This window comes from Betta splendens, chromosome 2, assembly GCF_900634795.4.
Source record: "Betta splendens chromosome 2, fBetSpl5.4, whole genome shotgun sequence".
NCBI lineage: Eukaryota > Metazoa > Chordata > Actinopteri > Anabantiformes > Osphronemidae > Betta > Betta splendens.
In genome coordinates this window covers 11113495-11133042 of record NC_040882.2, presented here as the reverse complement: position 1 = coordinate 11133042, position 19548 = coordinate 11113495, and the positions used below count along the sequence as shown (strand labels likewise).

Sequence of the window (19548 nt, the reverse complement as noted above, 5' to 3'; positions counted from 1 at the left end):
GACGGTGTGACCAGGGACGATAGTCCTGAGGACTAGGGTCGCTCAGCCTCCAAACCTCTACAGACATTCAGAGCTGGGAGGACTGCTCACCCGTCTGGATCACCTCTGACGAGATCCACGAACTCAGATTCAAACTCAAATCCTAATTTGGCTCGGCTCGGTGAGAGAGATTCCTTTTGATTCAGGAAAAAACAAAAAGATTGGAACTTTTATTTTTAATTTAGCTGAAACATTTTAATTGGTTGAAAAAAAAAAGAAAAAGAAAAGAAATATTCTATTAGGTTGAAACACTAAATTTGATTAGGAAAATTAATTAGATCCAGGAAAAAGAAAAATCCCAATATTACATGTTCTTAATTAGGTGAAAGTCTGCTCTGGGTGGTGAGACGTCGGTTGCTAAGGGTTGGCTCGTGGAACCAAGCTTCCGTCTGTACTGAGGATACAGACATGTTTTTTTGATCTGTGCGTGGTCCACATGTGGGGGACTGAGTATAAAAGACGGCTTCTGAAAGAGGGAGCGCGTTTGCAGAGTGAAGTATTTTCAAGATATGAGGGACCCGGGCCTAGAGGGGCCTAACGTTGAGGAAATACTTTGGGAAAGGCTTTGTCGCCAGATCAGGTTGGTTCCCTTTTTACGGAGACGTCCGATAAAAAGGCATTTTGGGAAGGTTCCGGCCGGAACACACAAAAAATCTAAGGCAGGAAACCGCTGGACTCTGAAAGACGGGTTCGGGGCAATTTGAGTCTTCACCACCAGACTGCAGCATTACAAAAGTAAAACTAATTAAAAGTAAAAAGTAAATATGGTTATTAGTGCGTTTCATGTTTCCATGAGTGGGAAACTGGTTATGGGTTCAAAAGGAGAATCACTTAGTGTAAAAGACATATGAACCTTTAAAAGAAAAATTTGATACAAAAGAAAAGATCTGAAAAAGCAAAACTATCAAAACTAAAGCCCTAAAAGAAACAAAAGAGAGAGAGTAACAGGAAAAAAGGAGATAACAACTCTGGGGAAGAATTGTTTGCACTCGCCACGCACACACACACACTCGCCACACACACACACACACACACCACATACCACACACACACATGTCATGCCAAGAGCAAATGCTCCCATTGTTTCTGCTCTTTGTCCTAATGCAGAACTGAGCGCGATGAGGGTAAATCCGGATCTGGACTCCTTTCCCACCATCAGCAGAAGAACCGAAGGAGAAGAAGCGCCGACCAACAACCAGAACAGGGTGGAAGCTCTGATACCACAGCAGCTGGAGGACACAGACCACAGCATGGACGCCTCAGCGACTCCCACAATGTCTGCAGCCATCAAGTTCTGGGCTCATCAGATGAACCAGCTACTACAAGCCCTGCACCAGCAGGAAAGGACTGTCTCTGAAGCTTCAGAGGCCGTGAAACTGTCATACACGCATGTGTGTCTGACACAGACACCTGCTTATGACAATCAGCAAAGGAAAACAAGGACAGAGCAACAGCAGAGTGAGAAGACGTGCTCTGACACAGACACTGGTTGAAACAACAGGAGAGACTTCAGACGTGATCGGCCCAAAAGAGCTGCATCTGAGGATCCAGGAAACGTCTGTCATCGAGGAACAACTGTCCCATTGAAAGGCTTCACCCACTGGCGCTCACATCAGACTGATGGTTGGGGAAGGAGGAAGGTGACGGTTCCTTTTCACGTGACGTAGAAGACGGTACCGCAAACACACACACACATTCATACACGCAATGAAGAAACACGCTTACAGCTGATACACGCTCAAATTCATGTTCATGCTTATCTGCTTGCAATGAAGAATTGCTTTTTGCTTAAAAAAATCCCACAGAGTGATTTTAAAATGATGACAAACAGCTAAATGACAACTGCTGCATGACTTTACAGTCTGATGGGTTTAAACTATTTTTAACTTGCAAAAAATTCAGTAATAAAATCCTCCATGTTTCTAAAAAGATTTGTGCACAATATAGGTTTGTCTGGCCAGACTAGAAGAAAACAAAAACAAAACCAGACTATAGGAAGACTGAGACTGACTGAAACAGACTATTAATGACTATTAAAGGGAAGACGACTATTAGAGAGAAGTAATAATAGTGACTGTACGTACCAGACTATTAAAGAAAAACTTATTCTTTCACTGTCTTGTGCAACATCTGACAGCAAGACACCTTGAGATTTATTTTTGCTTTCAAACTTGTGCCCAGTTAAATTTTTAGGAAGAGATCTCATGTGTAGTTTAGATATTTGATTGATTTCCAGCAGGTTACATCTACAGACATTCTAAATAATCCCTCTTTTGTTGTTGTTAACTTCAGTTTAGCTGTGCTCTTATCATTGGCTGCTGAGGGGGGGCTGTAACTGAGGCCCTCACACAGGCTGCATCACAGCTCGTTTATGATTTCACACACACACACACTGACAAACTGACCTCAACTTCCCTCTTTTGGGATGAACACAGGTCTGCGCTTGCGATTTCTTTTACTAACGAACAAAAAGATTTTTGACGTTTATTCTACAGTTCCACACGTCCCTCTGTGAAAACATGATGGAGACAGATGCAGGACGTGGGTCCTTTCGTGAACAGATGTCAACGGGGTGGAGACTGGTGAACGACTTCTGACCCCATGTGACGTATTCACCTACTTTGCATACTTTTAGAAAACATTTTTTTTATTCTGCCCGTCATGTGCAGCAAACAGTGAACTTGGTACCTCCACATTCTAATGACACACTACATGTTTTTATTTTCATTTTTCAGAGGACGCTCTGAGCCAACACTCAGCCTTACAGGAAGCCCTGCTTCCCTGTGGCTCACACACAGACATGATGTAGATTTGATCAGAGGATGTGAACCAGTGGTCATCACACTTAAATCTGACCACAGACCATGTAAACAACAACACCCTCTTGAAAGAAGCCATAGATGGAGTTACTGCAGACACCACTAAGCTACTGAAACATTGGATGCTACAGGCCACAAAGAGCCTGTCTAAATTACAGTTAGTTCAGACAAAGGTTATTTTTCTGGGTCATTGTAATTACAGCTGATGGCAAATCCATCTCACCCAACAGAGTTGAAGCAATTTGAAACCTGCCTAAACCGTGCACGTATAAACAGCTTATGTCTTTTCTAGGTCTTTGTTCTTATTGTAGGACTTTCGTTCCTAACTTTACCTTCTCTGAGGCCCCACTCAGGGTTCTGATGCAGACGTCTTCATTGTCCACTTCTTGTCTCACGTGGACGTCTGAGGCTGAACAACGTTCGCTGACCTCAAGCTTGCTCTTCAGTCGGCTCCTACTTTGGGTCTCCCTGATCTGACCCTACGCGACCTTTCACTCAAACGGTGGATGAGAAATCAGGTTGTACGACTTCTGTTCTTTTGTCCTTATACTTTGATTCTTTTGGAATAGATCACATCTTTCTACAGCCCGATGGCTTAGATGCAACACCACCTTGCTCAACATGCTGAACGTTACTATCAAGAGGTCGTCTTGAAGTCTGGCACTTTGCTAAGACACTACTCTGCTCAGGCTGCAGAGTTGATCGCGTTGACTGAAGCTAGTAAACTAGCAGAAGGAAAGTCTGTCACCATCTACACAGACTCCACAGATGCTTGTGACACTTTGGGTTTCTGTGGAAGCATAGGAAGCTTTAGAAGTCTGATTGCAAACCTATCTCACATCATGATTAGGTTCTGCTTTGCTGGACGCTGTCCTGCTGCCTACAGCTAATGCTGTTTGTAACCGTCCCACTCACATCATCAGTGACAACTTTGTTTCTGCCGACATGCAGCTGCATACGCTGCTGCGAAGGTCGCTGCCCAACAACCCCTCCCTCTCCTGATCCTTGTTTCCTCTCCTGATCCTTGTTCCCTCTCTCCAACTCTCTCTATCCTTTCCTTCCTCTCTCCCTGTGCTTTAAACATTTTTTACCTCACAGAAACGCAGACTCTGGCAGACGAATGGTTCCACCTGTAGCCATGGAGTCTGGTTTAGGCCTGATGGCAGCCGTGCCGCCCAAACACTTTTTTTCCCCACAATTCAGATTTCCCAACAGTTGAAAACAGGCGACAGGACCATTACACCATCCAACCAGGAGACTGGGCGATCGTTAAGGAGTTCAGGAGGAAGCACTGGGACTCCAAACGGTGGCGAGGCCCCTTCCAGGTCCTTCTGACGACCAACACGGCTGTAAAGATCGCAGAGAGAGCGATTTGGATCCACTCCATCCAGGAAGGTCCCGGATCCGACAGACGACCCTCCATCTACATCTCACGGAGAATTCACCACTAACGAAAAGAACTGAGAAGGACGACCTTCGCTGTGCTCACACACGCACTGAGGCGAGGCTGCGTTGACCGTTCAGCTAAAGGTGTGAGCCAAGCACCGCCTGAAGCTGCGTCGGTGAATCACACTATCAGACCATAGATCTACACACACGCTCCTGAGAAAACACACACACAAGCAGCTTTGAGTTGCCAACGCTGGACGACGTGTAGACTCTTCACATCACGGGAGTGACAGTGACTCAGACGACATTGGGAGGAAACCTGGCAGTGATAACAAATCCCAAGTGTCTCTGTGATCAGCTGATCACAACCTGAAGAACCCCAACGGACAATCAATACATCAACACACAGGTTGGAAACAATCTAACGCTACTGTTCAACAGGAAGAAGCAGAATGTTACAAGACATCAATTGTGACCTTGTTGTGTTAGACATTTTATGTTACTCTGATTATTGCCTTGATCATATGATGTTTCCATGTAACTTTACACAATACTTTTGAATGAGAAACTTTCACATAATTCACAACACTGAGTTTAAATATCCTGAAGTTGACTTGGTGTTTAATTTGCTCACAATCACTTATTCACTGCTACAATTCGTTTTTATCCTTCATCTACAGATGACAGAGGTTATGAGACAAAACGCATCATCATTCTGGTTAAATCCCTGAATCTCCTATTCGCTCTAGACCCAAATGTACAATTAAAGATCCGAAAGTATGAAATCTATCTTAAGATTATATGAAACAGAACCCCACCGGAAACCTATGGCTATCATACATTAATTGTCTTTATTACATTACAATTGAATGGCCGTAGACACGTTGTTAGCAGAGAAAAGCGGCATTTGTGTTATGTTCGGAGAGGCATGTTGTACTTACATCCTGAATAACACTGATTCTAATGGTATTGTGGCGAAGGCGCTCCACGGCCTTCAGAATCTCAGCTAACTCTGGTATAGATTCTTCCTCTTGGAATTGGCTAGACGAAATGTCTGGAAAATGGAAATCTGTTCTCATGTCCGCAGCTGTTTCCTTTATCATTGAGATGGCTGTGATTCTCTTGTTTGGTTTTTGCGTTATCCCACTGGTTAAAGGTCTCATCATGCGTGCGACCTCAGCAACACTCTCGTATCAAATGACACAATGCACTATGTTGAAAAACCCCAACTCTAATTCACTTAATGACTTCGACGATGGTCTTAGGCTATCTGATCACGAAATATAATCTGATACGAATATGATTATGGTATGGTATCTTGTATAACTACCCACCAAAAACAGCTCCCAACCTTTTGTCCTTAAGTTACTTGCATTTTATGTGAAGGTGTATTTTGAATCTTGATGAGTTAATACCCTTATTGTTTCATTTGCATGGATCTTTTATTATTACAGAATGTGATGTTGACAATTTTTATTCTTTTAGTGGTTGATTAATGTGTAATCAAAAGGGGGGAGTGTTATGGGAAAAATTGTCTCTTCCTTATGGGAAAAATTGTCTCTTCCTTATTTCTATGTCTCTTCCTTACTTCTATGCAGTTATTATATGATTTATGACTTATGTTCTGCAATTAATATCTTATGTTTTGTCTTACTGTATGCATTTGACATTTCACCTAGATTGTTCAATGGTTGTCTCTGCCTGATAGACTCTCAACTATTGCTCCCAAACCCAAGGTCGGGGAGTTGTGTCTCTGTCTGTTGAGACTTGGTGCTCCTTTCTCACAGATAGTTGGACGTCAGCGATTCAGGTGTGAGAATGTAAATATCTTCACACACACTGCAACAGGGAGGAGATGGTGCATGTAATTTGATTGGGTTAGAAAGACATTCCACCCTAGTCGGACAGAGAAGCTAAAAGGCAGAAGCAACTTTAGGATCGTGGGCTCTTTGCATCACACCTTCGTGGTGTGTGCACTGATCTCCCCAGCTGGTTTTTGGTTTGTTGATGTGCACGATCAACATCCATGCTTTTTATTTGCTTTCCCCATTATTTTTATTTTCTTTATTATTTCAATAAATCGCACAAAAGGACAACTCTCTCTCATCTACGTCTTTATGGAAAATTTCCACCACACACCACAGCGGCCTGCAGCACAAGGCCAAATCCCATTTATTTTTCACGTGTCTAATATATCACTGCGCCCTGAGGGTTACTCACACGCAAATTCTCCTCCCTTAGGGTGCAACACACAAAAAACAAGAACACAATACACATACACATGAACAAAATGCTAAATTAATTTCACCAAAGTTATAACATTACTTTAATTCTAACTTTAACTATAACACTACAAACACAGGAACAGTTACTTTACCCCTAAGCCTTAGCGGACAGGAATAGCCCCCCTGGGCTGCTACAACAAGTAAAAATGACAAGTGAAAAGTGTTCCTCTCTATGCTCCACCAAGCTCTTCAGCTATGTTCTTATTCCGCTTTGATATCCTGTGGCTCCATGATTTTGCGTGGGAGACCTGGGTTCAACTCCTGTTTAAGACATGTTTATGCAACAACAATAAAGTATAAATAAGTAATTTTCCCGAAAAATGAGTTATATCATAATGCGTCATCAATGTTCAACTATATTATTGATGTTTTAAGAGATTTTCAGTTTTTCAAATATATGTATAGTGCTGCTCTGAGCAGTAATATCAGCAACTAGTGCGGCTGATTGGTTAAGAGGCCTCGCTCTGACCGTAGAAATCCCGGTTCAATGCCTGTTTGGAACAAGACTTTGAACAAAATTTAAAGGGGTGATTTAAAGGACTGTTGTAACTTTACTTGGTTGCTACGTTTTAAAATTAAATCAAACTGACTCCCTTCCTCATATATAACTCAAGATAAAGAGTTATATTTTTAATGCATCAGCAACTTTCGGCTGTATTATAAATGTTTCATTATATGAAAGACATATATATATATAAATATTTCTGCTTTTAAATGGTCTATTATGACTAGTTTATGACACTATTTTACAGTTTAGCAATTAGGCACACACCTTCTCTATATCCTTTCAAAATAAAAACACCAATCCAACTCTTTAACCTAAATAGCACTTTTTCTGCTTTTGGCTGGTTAAATTTGGCCTTTTTTATTGTTCAACAATTACTTGTGCATACGTCCTCCAATGCTCCAACTCAATTTACTAAAATTTTACTTAAAATTCAACTACTTCCTCTGCAGCTACTCTTAGCTGTTTTAAATGTTAAACGTTAAACTATTCTTTCAGCTCTAACTACTTACTTTACTAAGTACTTTTGGAGCTAATCAACTGGTCATGCGCATTGGACAAAATTTTCTCATAAAGAAAAGACTCTCCGGGAAAGCCGCTCTGCCCCTCGTGAACTCTTGCCTCCAGCTACGTGGGGGCCGTATGGGATTCCTGGTGCCCCATGTGTCTGGAGCCACTGTCCATCGAGGATGCAGAGGATCTATTCATATTTTGGGCTTTGATAACAGGGCTATAATAATTAGCTTTAGTGGTATTGGAAGATTTGGAAAATCTGCGGGCGGCTCATTGGTGTTTCCACCGGCCATGGAGCTACAAACGCCGGTGGGGGCCATGGTTACTCGGCTGACAGAATTATACCAGAGGACGGCCTGGATTGATGGACTGATTAGTAACATCTCAGCCCGTTCAGAGGAAGACAAGAGACAGACGGATAACATCTGCAGACAGACTGAACACTTGGTGAATATGGTGACAGCCTTGTCTGACAGGCTTGAGGAGATGTTACGGGTGACCCATGGTCCCACAAGAGGCTATGAAGCCGTGAGTTCCGATTGGACTATTGATTTAGACTAATTAGTCATGGATTGTTAAAATGTACTAGGATTGGCTGTGTATTATTCTGTTCCTTCTCCTTTTCACCCTCCCCTCAGGGGTCCAATCTAGCTCACCAGCTGTGCCTCTATCTATCTTCTGTCCCTTATTGTGACTCCCTTCAAGGACAACTGTTGGACTGGCATGTAAACATCTCAGTCGGCCTCGGTCATACAGTACATCTATAAACAACACTTCACTACACTGATGCAAATACACCCTCGCACACACACACACACACACACACACACACACACACACACACACACACACACACACACACACACACACACACACACACACACACTTTACAGTCTCACCGTCTGCTCATCAATCTTATCTATTCGTCCTGATGTATCCAAGTAAAAAATTCAGCAAGGTTTCCACTTGTACTGTGTGCCACTGTATGTTCCTGTATTGTATTGTTTTTAAACTGCAACTTGCTCCCACTGTCAGCGGGGACGTGGCGGCGCAAATGGCTGCCTGGGTGTGCCAACACCAAGACAAGTTCCTAGTTCTGTAAAGTGCACTCTACAGGACCTGGCAATAAAGTTTTTTCTGATACAGATTCCGATTTAGCTTCTTCTGCAAGTATACAACTCTGTTTAAACACTCCTAAATCTTGTTTTTCGGTTTGATCGTCTTAATGCTTGATCGTAAGATCATCGTTCAACTTTCTAAACGTTTATCATGTTTAGGAGATGGGGGCTTTTACGTTTCAAGTTTTCAGCTTTAAAAATGTTATTGCTATTCAACTTTTTTCATAATTTTTTTCATGAGAATTGTCGTTCAACTTTTTGTCAACTTGGCTCTGTTCATCAGTGTCTGTGATCGTCATACTTTGGCGTAGAAACGTCATTTAAACTTTAAAAGTGTCTATCATCTTTCAACTTCACCTGTGTAAATTAGTGTCCTCGTATCTTCTACAGTTTTCGATTTGTGAGCGTTTAAATATCGGGTGTTTTTTGTTAAATTTTCAGTGTGAGCTAGAGCGCATGATGTCACGGCTAGAATGCGAGGGCTCATTTTTTTAGGACAAAACTTTAATCTTTGTCATCGTTTTGTCGTAATCATCTTGACATGAGCAACTTAGCGTTTGGCATCTTTTCAGCCACAGAACAGCTCTCCAGAGCTAATTTCTCTGAGAAATTACTTTTTGCAATACAGTGAATGCTTCCATTCACTCCCAGGGTCCGACATGACCCCAGCGCCCGGACCCTTCTGTCCTGCGGCCTCCCGCAGTCTGCTGTGGGAAAAAAAGGAGAGCTTCTGACGGCTCAATGATAAAAACAATTCAAAAAGTTTTCTTTTTGAATGTATTTCTGCATATGTGTATAAGAAAAATAAAAGGAAAGAAAGAAATCAATAGAAAAAAGAAAGCACCAGGGTGGAGAGGACAAGTTGATGCTCACACAACGTTCACACCAAGGTTCTCTGAAAACTTCTCCTGTCCCGAATTTTAAAGCATACAGATAACACAAGCACCTCCCACAACATTCTTTATACACACATGAGCTTAAACTGCAGAAAAAAACTACACGTCCATCAATATTATTTAGACGGTTGTCACTTCAATTTGCTATGCCTGCAAAAGGTGAAAAAAGAGGAAGGGCTCACTCAAGGAGCATTTTGTTCCTTATCTAAGTCTAGCACATGACAGGGTCATCAAGCCATACAGTCAGACACTGTCTCACAGGGTGATCAAGTCAGAACTGGGCTTCTTGCTCAAGAGTAGTGATGTGTCGTTCGTGAACAATTCGTTCAATATGAACTAATCTTTTATAGGAACGAGTCCTCTCAGTGAACGACTCGTTCAGTTCCATGCAGTACTTTCTTTCGCCACATGGCAGCAGCTGCTTAAGCTCAGTCAGCAGGACAGGGAATAGAAATGATTCGTTCAGGACTCACTCAACTGAGCGTCCTTCCTCAAGGAACCTGACCCGTTCTTATGTCACGTAACAGCCGAGCCGCGCAGGCTCTGTAGTGCAGCAGGCGCTCCAGTTCGTTCCTGACTTGTTCCTGATTCGTTCCTATGCATTCCTATGAATTGTTCATTCGTTGTTTTGTGATTTACAGCTGTGACTCTGTCCCCGTAGGCTGTGTGGACTGATAAACAAGGAAATGAACGATGTCTGATTTCTGACATTTATTTAATTGTCACCTGGCAGCCGACGTACATTATTTATTCATGGAATCATATTTGTGGTCTTTGATTCTTGTAGATGTGTGTAGTTTTATTGTGTGTGTATAATGTAAAGTGTGTTTGTAAAACAATACTTTCGAACATTATATTAACATGTTGATTTTGTGGTCCTGTATACTCTGCCACAATCATAAAATATGATAATAATAATAATAATAATAATAATAATAATAATAATAATAATAATAATAATAATTGCTTTAAAGCTGCTTGAGCTTTTCACTCAAAGAATATTGGACATTAATGTCTCAGTAAGGTCTTATAAATTAAATTTTCATCCCATAAAACCCTTTAGATCAGGGGTGTCCAAACTTTTTGCACAAAGGGCCAGATTTGATAAAGTGAAGATGCCTGGGGGCCAGTAGATCCTTCTGAATTTTTTTAACCAAAAAAGTTACATGCAAATGTACACAATTATGAAACAATTTTCATCGTCACAATTCTCTTTATTTTTCAAATGGCAGTGTAACCAAATATAAGCTGCTCAGGCAGACGTGAACAACTCTTAAACAACAACTCTCTGGGGAGTCAGATAACATTGAACACTGAACTGTATGAAATACTTTAAATTTACATGAGTTTGATAAATATCTAATATCTAGTTGAGATGCGTAAAATGTCACATAAGTGGGAGTCACTTAGTTTTGACCTCAGTCGGTTCTTGTTTAAGTTCATGACAGAGAATGTCTGCCCACACAAATATGTGGAGACGAATAATCTCAGCATTTTCTTTGCAAATGTTCGCATTTCTGGAAACCTGCCTTTATCCAGCTGTCTGTAAAAGTCAACAAGAGAAAGCTGCTGGTGTTCACCGCGCCGCTCATCATCACACTGCAGCTCAATGAGCTCCAGCTGCAGCTGTGGAGAAGCATCATCAGAGTCCGCGGAGAAGGAAGAAGAGAAAAGCAACATGTCCTTTTCAATCAAAATCCCAAAAGCGTGTGTTAAATTCCATAGAAAGAGATGCGATAGTTGTTGCGTAACTCATCATTTGCGCACCAATGTTGTCCTGCGGGAAGCTGTCGATCACCTCTTCAAAGCTGGGAAGTGTGTGGTGCAGGGCTCTGTTTGGGAAGTGTCTTTGGAAAAGTTGCAGCTTGGTTCCAAAGGCCTTGATGTGAGCGTACAGCTGGCTCACCACTGCATCCCGTCCTTGCAGGTTAACATTCAGCACATTCAGGTGCTTCGTTATGTCAACCATATAAGCTAAATCTGCCAGCCAGACAGGATCGGACAGTTCTTCCATCAGTTGCCCCTTTTCACCCAAAAAACGGCTGATGAGAAATAATCAAAAACCACTCCCTTGTCCCCCAGTTGTCTCTTAACATCTGATGATATGTCCTCCACTCTCCGTGCCACAGTGTTACGTGCCAGGCAAACATTCATGAATTGTTGCGTCTTCTCCGGGCAAACGTTCTCCACCATTTTCGTGACACAGTCTTTGATAAATGCACCTTCAGAAAAAGGTTTGCCATGTTTAGCTATTAACATGGTCACTTCGTAGCTTGCTTTGGTGATACTTTCCTTTGACTCACAGGCCCGCGTGAAGAATCGCTGTTGTGATGCCAGAGCAGCATGGAGTTGTTTAACTTTTTCTGCGCGGTCACTTCCTGTTAGCTTGCCATATGTGTTAGCATGTTTGGTTTGAAATAATACATGATAAGACCGAAGTTGCGGGCCGTATGAAATCTTACCGCGGGCCGTGATTTGGCCCCGGGTCGGACTTTGGACATCCCTGCTTTAGATCGTCCACACTGCCCGTCAGTATGTGGTTCTCACTCCCCATCAGCAAACGCTGTGTTTTCTGGGCGTGTCGCAAGCGAAGCTGCTCACCACACCTCTGTGCGGAAGCGCATACCTTTTTTGTTTTTTTTGTTTTTTTAAATTGGCTTCATGGATACGAGCCACCGCACAGTTAGGATACTATAGGTGGCAGTAGTGCGACATTGAGAATGCAATCCACCGCAATCCTCCACAGAAGAAGAAGACCCACTACAGAACTGCACGACGTTAGCCAGCTGGTTCGTAGCGTAGCAGAACCATACGTCTACGATCCCGAATCTGACCCTGAAGCTGAAGAGGAGGCTGTTGAAGTCGCCACATTTCGGCTGATGCACGATGTGTCTCATTGGTAATGTCACATTTACTTCAATTTAATTGATTTATGTAATTTGCAAAGCGACTAGCGGTTGCTAATACGTATGCTAAATGGCTTGAATATTTACAACATGACTTACCTGGAAAACCCTCGTTAATAGAAAACACTACTTTAGCTTACATTATACAAATAAATAAAAGTTTAAGAGCATAGCTGAAATAATATAAATACATTTTACATTTGCACATACACATTTCACTGTTTTTGACTTGCTGCTGCTCTGACATAATTTTATTTAAAAAATGTGCATTAATATTCAGAGCAATCACTGCATGACCTACCTGGGAACAAAAAGCATTGGTTCAAATTATATATTGACCTGACGTATTTTTACTGCTTTTAATTGTGTTTTTTGATCATTCTTGACAAATCTGACAGTAATAGGTCTCTGTATCTGAATTTGTTACAGGTATCTAGTCTACAGAGGCTAGTGAGCTGGTGCTGGGGATTCCCTGGGGTAAAGAATCTGAGTTGCCATCTCTTCACGCTTGGGTTGTAGATGAAGGCAATTAACTGATAATTAAAACACTAAATGATGATCACTGTATGATGGATGTAGACCACCTGTGGAATAACTCCTTTACCATTTGAGTAGAAATGTGTTTTTTTCTGTGAGTGCAATACTCCATTAAGATTTTTTTTTAATTTATATATAATTTATATGCTTTTTATTCATTGCCGGTTCAACCTTCATAGCTTACCATGTTAGAAAGAGAAAAAAACATGTAATTGCAATACTATGATTTCCTGAATAAAAGTGTTTTTCCCTCAGAAAAACAGAGTTCAGTGAAATACTTAATAGTTAAAGCCAACTTTATTGTCAACCAAAAACTGCACCACTACTCCAAAGCTAGAACAAACTGTTATCTTCACACTCCAATGTGCAATGTATAGGTTACTGAGTTAATTAAGAAGTCTGGGGGTTTGAGGACAGAAGCTTTTGCAGGGCCTTGCAGATGAAATGCTTGATGGTAAACAGTCCATGTCCTTGGTAGAGGGTACACTTGGTTATGTTGGAGATTTGTTTCTGCAGCAAGACAGGTATAGTTGTAGACAGATGACCAGGGACATGTGGTGATCCTTGTTCTCATCACTATTTGGAAGACTGAGCAGAAGCAGCCCTCTACCAGATAGAAGCTGTGGCTGTCCTCACCATCACCTCATCAAAACAAAAGGTACTGCAATCAGAATTGTAGATTAGTGAAATGTTCATTATTATGTAGGTCAAAACCTTCTCTAATGTAAGAATACACAAAACCAGAAAAAAAATTAAACCAACAAGAGGCAAAACAGTATATAAAAATTTAAATTTAAATCTTCTATTACCTATCTTACTTTTGGTACATATAAACTTACATACCTTCACTCCTGAGCTGGGCAGCAGATGTCTGTGTACCAACAGTCTGCAGTGATTTCTCTGTTTGACAACCTCCTTGCATGTGGGTAACTGGGATGTGCCCCCCTACAGTATAGAAAAGACAATGTTAAATTTACTGTAAATTGTATTATTCTTACAAATATAATGGCTATACTACACAAGCTATAGGTAACTGACCAGAAAAGGAGCAGTTATTGCAGAGGTGTGACTAATTAGCAACTTAGCTTGCAACACAACACAGTAATCATTCCAACTAATCATGTTAGAATTTGATAGAATAACATAACCCCAAATCACAAGTTGATTTTGGCTGTGACACAGGACGGGGAATAACAAACATAACCGCGTTCATCTGCAGTTTCTTATTGTAGCGATTGACCAGCTGTAGCTCTAAAGTGCAAAGGCCTAACGTCATGCGGCAGCACATGTCAACAGGACATGTCAAAAGCTCGATCCACCGCTCCCTGCCTGTCGCCGATTGAAGGGCCATAGCTATTAGCTGTTCCCCACACAGGTGTGTGATTGCGCCAACTCAGAGTAGCACATTAAAAAAAAGGAACAAAGGCTAGGTTGACTCGCTGTAGCCCTTAGCTACTGTTGTCTCACATGTGGGTTACTACATTTTAAAGACCAACATATTAAGACATCACAAGTATCAAGCAAAAACTTACTACAGCGAGCTAGATCCACCGCTTCCTGCCTGTAGCCGCTCGAAGGCTGAGAGCTATCAGCTGTTCCCCCAGGTGTATGCGACTACAGAAAAAGGCCAAAAGCTAGACCCACCGCTCCCTGCCTGTAGCCGCTTGATGCCAATAGCCATTAGCTTTTCTCCACACAGGTGTGTGGCTGCACGAGCCCACATGAGCACATTTGAAGGGGACAAAGGATCGGTCAACTGGCTGTAGCCATTGGTAGCTAGCTATGCTAGCTACTAACTTGCCTCACAAATGGGTTACTACATTTTGAACAGACAAACTAACATTTTAAAACATTATTAATATCAAGCATGTACATACTTCAGTGAGTGAATGACGGACTGTAGGAATAGATCCTTTTTTTCCCAACAGGAGCCGTGAAACAAATTCAGCATTGTACGCACCCTCGTTTGAAATGCACATACGTATAAATGCTGAGGCAGTGTTTCTGGCACCGGTCCGTTAAAAATAAAAATGACCCACAAAGTCCTCACTTGTTGATCCCTTGGTAAAGTGAATAGACTTTGGTGTTGGTTAAAACCAACTATTTCTATGGGAGGACTTGGGCGCTGCAGTGCTCGTCTGTTCACGGTGAGTGAGAGGGGGGTAAATGGCGGAAGTCCAGTTTTGGTTCTGGATCATTGTGGGGGTGGGGGTTTACGTTTTCAAGATGTGAAAAAAGGAGGAAATGCATTTGTACCGTGCTCAGTGTGTGTATATGTGACCCATAGAGTCACAGGAACGCTCCAAAATGTCTAAAAAGTGGATTTTGCATATGACCTCTTTAAGGTGGGTACCGTTGTGATTCTGTGTGATCGTTTATCCGACCACAATAAACACCTTTACTTTTTTTCTTTTTTGTTCTGTCCAGCAGTCTGACAAGCAGCATATCTTACACTGAATGCCATATTGTGATGGGCAGCTTTGCTTTAACAAGAGGGGTATATATAAATTATATATACTCTTCCTGATTTATGGTTTATTTAATGGTTTATTTAGCTGTAGTGTCCCACTACAAGGTTAGTAAGGCTGTAGCTTAACATTATTCACCTAAAGGGTGAGGCAGACTTTGGTGCATGAACAATGCCACTTGTGGAAGCCAGGGTGATGTGAGGAGCTCGGCCACTACGCCCATCCAACAAGCAGAGGAAAGAATCCTAGCAGCCAGGGAGCCCACACACCTTCAGTTCCAGGAGGGCAGGTGTTGCGACCCAAGCCGCCCACGCAGAGCCCCCCAGGCAGAGCTGCAGCAGCCACAGAGACAGAACCCGAGGTCAGAGTGGGCCACCGTGGGTCAACGCTGTCCGCCCCATGAGAACCAGGGGCAAACACTCCCCCCGGTGGGAGGGTCGGCCTGAAAGAGTGGAGTCCGAGGACCCACGGTCCGTAGAGATGCCACCGCGCCCAGAGTGGGGCCCACCCCCAGTCCACCACCCCTACACGAGCGGAGCGGGGCCAACCCCATCGGCCTGACCTCATCCTCTGGCACCACACCGGGCCTGCAGCACAAGGCCAGCAATTGGTGGATCATCATCATGGATTCTGCATCAGCAAAAAAGAGACCACCTAGGCAGACGATCAACGTACCCCGGGTGAAAAACCGGACCTACCACACTCCAACCGCACCCCACGCATACAAACTCACACAAACACAGACGCATACACCCACCCACACATACAACACACATCGTCACATCAACACACATACACCATAAACTCTCTCACAACAAACTAGTAAATCATACGTGAACCAATGCACTCTCAGATATGTTCTCTCAAATGCTTGATCACATTCGTGGGGAGGGTAGGTCTCCGGCCTTCCGTCCATGTGGCCCCAGGCAGGGACCGCAGTTCCTCCCGAGCCGCGCCCAACTCCCCCAACCCAGGGGAAGCAGAGAGCAGCGGAAAAGGCACCCCAGAACCCTGCAACCCAGCTTGGACGTGAGTGTGTGGAACTAAAGTGCACTAAAGATGGGTGACACCTCCAGGAGCACAACCGCTGGCTGACGGTGTGTCCCCCGGACAGTGCCCCCAGTGTGAAGGCTCCGTCCACTGGTCCACCCGGAAGGGGCCCCCAGATTCCTAGACGAGTGTGTATGACTAATGCAATTAAAACTGCAGAGCATCCCACTTGGGAGGGACGAAACCACTTCCCGGTAGCCCTAGTCCCTCCATCAGCAGGACGCCCCTTGCAGACCTAAGTGGATGGATGTGGAGAAATGTAGTTGGGAAGCAGAGCACCAGGGTCCGCAGAGCCAGGTTCCCGACTGGCTCTGCTAACCAACCAACCGCCCCCCACAACCCCCAGCCAGGAAGAGACAGCCGAGACCCAGGGACCGCAGTACTACTGCCCAGGCACCACACGCAGCACAGCCAGAGCCATCCTCACCCTTCTTTCACACTTATCCATTCTCTCGCTCAAATATGCCCATGCTTGCCCTGTGTAGTGCTACACTCAGACCTACACACATACTCTGCGGTTGTGTATTGAGGGCCAAACTCAGCCCAGGGCCCAATGAAGGTTGTAGTCTGAGTAGTCCGCCAAACCCCCCCCGCAACAGGCCCGAGCATTTACCAGAGGAGGTCGGACCGCTAGGGCAGGCAGCGCCCCAGGGGAGAGTCCGCCCCCCGCACACCGGCAGGGAGGCCCGCCTCCGCTTCACGGAGACGGGCACCGCCAACCTTCAAAATGGCCCTACTCCGGCACAGGACCGCCGGTCTCAGCAGCCACCACACCCCCGCAGCAGGGGACCCATGCGGCCAGCCCAGAATTCACCGGTCCCGTTGTCCCGGTTCCTTAGGTAGGCAGGCACCCCCAACCACCAGTTACCCCCCCACCACTGTGCCAGACATGATGCAGCACCCGAGCTCCATGCATCCTTACCTGGATATGGAATCAATCAGAGTATAGCCAGAGTATAGTTTTGGTCATTGATTTGATGAAGCAGACAATGTGTCTAAGGTGGTATAATCTAACAAGCTGTTCAGGTGCTGAGTAATGCTTAATTTTTTTTTTAGTTTTCCAGTTCATAAGGATGATTTTCTTTGCGACACAGAGGGCAGAAAGAAGTGTGTGTGATGAGTTTGTCTCTAGATCAAGCTCACTTAGATCTCCTAGAAGACAAAGTGCAGGGGCCGCTGGGATTGAACAGCTTAACTGGGTTGACAGGTGTTCACATACTCTTTGCCAAAATTGCTGTAAGATTAGTGGTGATGTTGAGATCAGCTTCCCATTTAGATATCGGAAGGCTCACTGTCTGATCTACATTGGACATTAAAATATAGATTTTGGATACTGTCCTTTTCCCTGATATATCAATAAATCGCTCTATTACTGGTGGTGGTTGCATGTGGATGGGAGTATTCTTACTTTTTACATTAAGTATTGACTTTAGTTGTTGGTATTCTAAGAAATTGGCACAAGTGATTTCATAGTGGGACACTAATTCTTCAAAAGAGGTGAACTTGTCTCTTGTGAAACTGTGTTGGAGTGTGCAGCGATGGTGCAGCATCAATGAGTGGCAGACATTGCGGACCAGTACCAGCACCAGAAGCTAAGTGGAACCACTGTTTTCTCCACCTAGAAAGCCTTGTGACAAAAGAAAAATCTCACCAGAGTTACACAATGTGATGGAAGTCAGTGTCAAAACCATCCACTTTGTTCAAAATAATGCTAAAAACTCCAGACGTTTTGCTAAACTTTGTCAGGGCATAGAAGCAGATCGTGTCCAGCTGCTTCATTACAGTGAGGTGAGATGGCTCTCAAGGGGACTGGTCCTCAATTGTTTGTTTGTGCTGAGGAATGAGGTTTTCTCTTTTCTCTGAAAAATAAAATCTCCTCTTGCACATTACTATACCAACACCAAGTTTACAGCTACACGTGCCTACCTCTGTGACATTTTTTGACTGCTGAACCAGCAACGTGTCAGGTTTTCTGTCGCCGCTCCGGCGGTTCACGTTCCTGTTCCTGTCGCCGCTCTGGCGGTTCACGTTCCTGTTCCTGTCGCCGCTCCGGCGGTTCACGTTCCTGTTCCTGTCGCCGCTCCAGCAGATCCCGTTCCTGTCACCGTTCCGGCGGCTCACGTCTCCGTTCCTGCCGCTGCTCCGACGGCTCCAGCCCAAGCACTAGACGCCGCAGTCTCGGTTCACCACGCGGACCCCGTCACAGAGATCCAGCCCACGCTGCGCCCAGCGCCTCAAACGACGGACAGTCACAGGTGCTCCGGACGACATCGGCGAGGGCGCGGTTCCAGAGCCCCGGGTCCCGAGACCTCGGTCGTGGTGACCGAGCAGCTCTCTTCCCTGGCAGAGGACTCCCGTGGTTCCCCTACTGACTGTGTCACGTCTATAGCAGGAATCCCAGACAGCGTCGCCCAGCGGATCCACCTCCACTGTTCTCCCCCGGTTGCGTTCCTCTTTGCCCACCTCATGAACACCGCCGTTTCGGCAGCAGACCAGGGCACGAGGGATCAACTGTTTGAGGAGGCAGCCGCTCTCATACTGAGGGAGCCTGTCCTGCATGAGGTCCTACAACTCCCAGCTCAGCCATGCCACGCTCAGGGCCCGGCTTAGCCATGCCACGCTCAGGGCCCACTTCAGCCATGCCACGCTCAGGGCCCACTTCAGCCATGCCACGCTCAGGGCCCAGCTCAGCCATGCCACGTTCAGGGCCCAGCTCAGCCATGCCACGCTCAGGGCCCAGCTCAGCCATGCCACGCTCAGGTCCCAGCTCAGTCATTCCACCCTAAGGTCCCAGCTCAGTCGAGTCAGGTCCCAGCTCAGTCGAGTCAGGTCCCAGCCCAGTCCAGTGAGGGGTCCGCGAGCAGCGCTGCCGGCTCCGGTGAGGACGCCGTTCCAGTCCCCGTCGGCCCGGTAGAGGTCGTTCCAGTTCCTGTCCCCGTCGGCCCGGTAGAAGCCGTTCCAGTTCCTGTCCCCGTCGGCCTCTTCGAGGACGTCATTCTAGTTCCTGTCGGCCCCCGACTCGC

General features: G+C 44.7%; 1 long non-coding RNA gene across 1 annotated transcript; it reads left to right on the top strand.

Annotated features, from left to right (window-relative positions):
- The first annotated feature begins 1059 nt into the window (after positions 1 to 1059).
- Positions 1060 to 4293, top strand: LOC129603835 (uncharacterized). The gene is made up of 2 exons (XR_008694062.1): positions 1060 to 1712; positions 2535 to 4293. It is a non-coding gene; the product is annotated as an uncharacterized LOC129603835 (long non-coding RNA).
- Positions 4294 to 19548: the final 15255 nt, after the last annotated feature.